Raw genomic sequence first — 5,201 nt, 5'->3', positions numbered from 1 at the left:
CAGCCTCTTCGGCCTGGGCGGCGAGCCCGTGGGCGGCACCGTGGACCTGCGCTAGGTGCTGGCCGCGTCAGTGCTGGCCACCGTCCGCGGTCCGCGGGGCAACGAGGTGAGGCGAGTTCGCGAAAGCAACGTCCTCCACGGGAAGTCCCAGGGGAAGACGCGCGAGGGGGCCGCCGGCAAGGTGACCAGATGCGGGGACGTGCTGTCCAACCGCAAGATGTTCTCCCTGCTCAAGACCGCCTTCCCTCACGTGCAGCAAGTGACACCGGCTTTCATCATGAGCTGCTGAACACCAGATGTAATTCACACAAGAATTCGCAAACACAACGCACAACATTTTCCATTTTTCTTTGGCCCTACCCTGCTTTATCACAGTCTATACTTACATGTGTTTGCATCTCTCTGGTTCCCTAGAGTTGGTAGAAGAAACAGGAGTTTTAGAGAAGGTGACATAGTTGTAACAGGAGCAATAGTAACAATTTATTGAGTTGATTCTAGGTGCCCAGACCCTGGCCACACAGGACTTCATTTGATCCTCACAGTGACTTCAGAAGTAAATTTCATTTGTGCCCACTTTACAGATGGGAAATCTGCAGCTCATGGCACTTTACTGCACAGTTTATATCATCACTCTAACTTCATTTTAGCTAGATCTTTAGGAGGCTACTTAAAACAGAGCTTACAGTGTGGTTTCCTAGGGAAACACAATTGTACAAGCTTAAAAGCAATAATGGTGAAATATGGTAAGCAGAGTTGGATTTTGTTAAGGCAAAGATAAAAATAGCCTTACGTATTGAAAACATAAATCTGTTTGTGCATGTTCACATGCCAGCTCCACCCCACTCCACTTCTGCCAAAGCCTTTGTCTTGGGTAACTTTCACAGGATTCTGAGTTTGCTTTCTCACTTATTAGCAAACACTGAGGGCACAGCTGCCAAGGATCGAGAGCTGCCTTTTATTAAACACTAAAGCTAAACTTTTGGAATTGTAAAATAATAATAATAATAAGTAAAAAATAAATAAATCGACGTGAGACAGATTAACAGGAGAAAAACCAAATATAATTGTGCAGGTACGAGGGCTCCATAAGAATATGAGGCCACAGGCTGTCAGACCGCTGAGGCTCATACGCTGCCCTGAGGCCAGGAGAAGGGGTAGGGGCCTGGGACAATTCACAGGGCGATGGGAAGAACAAATACTTGCTTAACCAATGTTTGCCATGCCAGGCAGAGAAGTCTTTCTAGCATAAATAGAGGCTGTCTTTGGTAACAGCTCTCTCCCTCCCAATCCCAGTTGGAGGGCAGAGGAGGTTTAAAAATTTTCATGAATTTTCTATGTCTTAAAAATAACCAGCTTAAATAATACAGATGCCAAAGACACATATTTGGGGGGGTGGGGAGTTTTTGTTCCCCTTCGATCCTGCCTTTGAAACTTCCCCGGGACGTCTCACAGTTCAGAAGTTAAGTTGGTGGATTGCTCCATCTCAAGGGACCGGTCTCTTGGTCCTGACAATAGGTCAGTTTAATTAAACTGATTTCAGTTATGCAGTTAGGCTCCCAAAATTAGGACGATGTCTAAAGCGATCGGGTGTTTATGAAGGCATTTCTGTGGAAACAAAAGGAAAACACAGGTTAATGCTGGGAGAAGACTGTGCACCCAGTCTGAGTCTGGAGCCAGCCATTGAAGACGATTCCTAACTGTCTGGCTCCAGCATGTTTAGATGGAGAGAGGGCAGGCGATGGCAATGCCGACAGCTGCTCTGAGTTTGCAGCGTGAATGTCTCTAGACACGAGGATAGTTTGAAAGAAATCTTACCCCTTCCCAAACCCAAGGAAGTACAGTATCATCAAAACGTAACAAGGCTGGAGGCGTTGCTCTCTCTCTTCAGCAGCCCCAGGAGGTGTGGGTGAAAGGGGCCACATGCTGACCTGACAAGCTCAGGGGAGGCCTGCATGGAGGTCTTGCAAGCTCAGAGACCTACTGTAACCACAAAGGATGGTCTGAAATAAAACTTTAACTAAAAGCAGTGATGGTGGGCAGTTACGTTCTAGGCCGGCATCTTCACTGACAAGGCCAACCTTTACCTTAACTGAGCCTGCCTTTTTGCATCTATAATAACAGACCCTTGAAATGTCTGGGTAACTTCCCTTTCTTTTTCCTGGACCCCTTGGGGCACAACCTAATGTGCCTGGCCTCCAGGACAGAGACCACAAATCCCATCATTGTTATCATGTTAATTGTTCCCGCACCCACCTAAGTATGTGTCTATCATTTTACTTTTTATCCAATCCCAGGGGTTCCCCCCCCCCGCCCCCCGCTTTTCTTTCTCCCGCCTCACTATCACCAGTGGATTTCATGTAGCCCACCCATGTCCCTTTCCCCCCCCCGCCCCCTATAAATACAGATGTAACCCACCATTCTCCGGAGCATTATCTCAATTCGTTGAGGTTCTGCTTCCTTGCATGTGTCAACAGTTTGGCTCAAATAAACTCACAAAAATTCTTTACAGGTTTCAATGGTTTTTTACGTTAACAGAGGGAAGTGCAGCGCCGATCAAGGGCCGGACGGGAGCAGAGACTGTGCTAGGTCCTCTGGAGCCTCAGCTGCTGGGGTGACGGCACCACAGTCTGGGTCCCAGCCCTCCTCCCGGGCTTGGTGGGGACAAGTGAGGACTTGTGGCCCCGGAGGCTGCACTCCGGTGCATTGGAGCTGAGTCATCTGGTTGTAGACGAGACATCGCCTAAGCCCTTCCTTTGTTTTTGCTCCAATAAGTCTTGCCACCAGACCTCAAATCTTCCTCTGCCAGTATCCCTGAAATGTGTTTGCGGCAAGCCCGTGGAACAATCCTATTTTCTCCGGCAAAATAAGAACCAAGAGGTGGACCTGGGAATTGCCCCCTTCCCAACACTAGCCTAATCAGGACAGTAAGGCACTGTTGTAAAGACAGACAAATAGATCGGACAGAATAGAAAGTCCCGAAATAGACTCACACTTATTTGGTTGATTGATTTTCAACAGACACCAAAGCAATTCAATGTGGAAAGGCAATTCAAAGTAGCAAATGGCGTTACACAAGTTAGCTGTGTGCAAGGAAAAAGAGAAAGCTCGATCGATACCTCATGCCATACACAAAAAATAAACTAGAAATGGATCATAGATGTAAATGTAAAACCTAAAACTATAAAGCTTTTAGGGAAAAAAAAATAGGAGGAAATCTGTAACCCGAGTATAAGCAAAGCCTTCCTGAACGGAACCTGAAAGCTATCATAAAAGACAAGAAAAGACAAAGTGGACTTCACAAATTAAAAACTCCTGTGCATCAACCTGCTGAAATAGCTACAATGATAAAGACGGACAAGGCTCCTTGTTCGCAGGAATACGGAGCAGCTGGAACGCTCGCACCATGGTCCTGACAGTGCACAATGTCCATCGCATGGGCAATGGTTCTGGTAGTTCCTCCTAAAGTTAAACGTACCTTCTCCATGACCTAGACATTTCACTTCTAGGTATTTACTCCAAGGGAATGAAGTCATAGGTCCTCACAAAGGCTTGTGTGTGAACACACAATACAGCCATACAATAATAGAATACTATATAGTAATAAAAGCTACCGTAAACACAATATAGAGAAGTCTCAAAAATAGTGTACTAAGAAAAAGAAGGCAGACACATAACATACACACAGAATGCTTCCATTTAAGTGAGGTTCTAGAAGAGGCACAAGTAATCTGTGAGGAAAGAAATCAAACAGTGGTTACCACCGGGAGGAGCAGGGTTGCCTGGGAAGGGGCTGGAGGGATCTCTCTGGGGTGACAGAAATATTCTTTCTTTTTTTATCCCCATTGTCTTTTTTTAAAATCCTCACCTGAGGATATTTTTCCATTGCTTTTCAAAGAGAGTGGAAGGGAGGGAGAGAGAGAGAGAAACATTAATGTGAGAGAGACACATCAACTGGTTGCCTCTGCACCAGCCCCAACCAGGAGCGGAGAGCAAACCCACAACCCAGGTACATGCCCTTGACTGGGAATCGAACCTGAGACCCTTCAGGGCATGGGCCGATGCTCTAACTGCTGAGCTACACCGGCCAGGGCAATGTTCTTTTCTTGATAAGGGCTTGGGTTACTTGGGTGTCAGCACTTGTCAAAACTCACCAAACTGTACACATAAGTTCTCTGCTTTTCATTCGTATGCAAAGCACACCTTAATTTCTTTAAAAAAAAAAAAGTTTCAGACAGGCCCAAGGGACTCAATTCCGTGTGTATTTAAAAACAAAACACAAACGACAAAAAGGCAAAAAAACCTGCATGTCAGCAGGAGTGCCAGTGAAGACAGCGACGCCATGTGTCACTGAGAGGAAAGCACGCAATGTGAGGCCCACAGTCGTCTTCAGCCTGGACGGCCACCTCCAGGCCCAGGCTGGCTCCCCCTGGGTCACCCGCCATCAGCAAAACGTTCCCACTGCCTCAGTGAAATCCGTCCTCTAGCTCTCACACGCTCTCAGTCTCCTCTCGGCAAAGGCTCACGTGGCTCAGGCACCCAGGCTTCCAGGGAGTGGCCTGGGGACACCCACGAGGAGCTCCACCTGCACCACAATCTCACCTTCCCCTCCAGGGCCTGCCGCCCGAGCCACGCCCTTCTGCCAGCGGGAATCGAAACTGAACACTCCTTTGGAAAGGATGGGGGAGCAGGGAGGAGATGGGGGAGCTTGGAAGCAGAAGGAGATGGGGACCCCTATCTGGGGCAGAGAAGGGGCCGTGGAGGGCGGGGAGTGGGGGGGCGGTGGCAGGCTTCTCCCTAGTCCGGCCCACAGGCCCTTCTCACACCTTTCTCCTTCACAGAGCCTGGCTGCTCAGGCCTCTGCCTGATGAGAAGGAGTTGAAACTATTCAGAGGTCAGGACATCTCCTGAAGCCAACCATTTTCATGGAAAGTGGAGGGTAGAGAACGGAGGGTGCAGACTCTACCACTGCCGCAGGTCTGCCCAGCCCTGGGGGCAGGAGAGAAACATCAGCCGGTGATACTAGCCATGGGGAGCCAAGGCTCTCCCAGAACCTGGGATTGGGTGGAGTGGGGGTGCGGCTGGATCCCTACCTTTTCTTTTCTTTCTTTTTTTAAATATATTTTTATTGATTTCAGAAAGGAAGGGAGAGGGAGAGAGATAGAAATATCAATAATGAGAGAATCACTGATTGGCTGCCTCCG

The sequence above is a fragment of the Myotis davidii genome, unplaced genomic scaffold (genome assembly GCF_000327345.1).
Source record: "Myotis davidii unplaced genomic scaffold, ASM32734v1 scaffold699, whole genome shotgun sequence".
Classification (NCBI taxonomy): domain Eukaryota; kingdom Metazoa; phylum Chordata; class Mammalia; order Chiroptera; family Vespertilionidae; genus Myotis; species Myotis davidii.
This window is presented reverse-complemented; position numbering follows the sequence as displayed.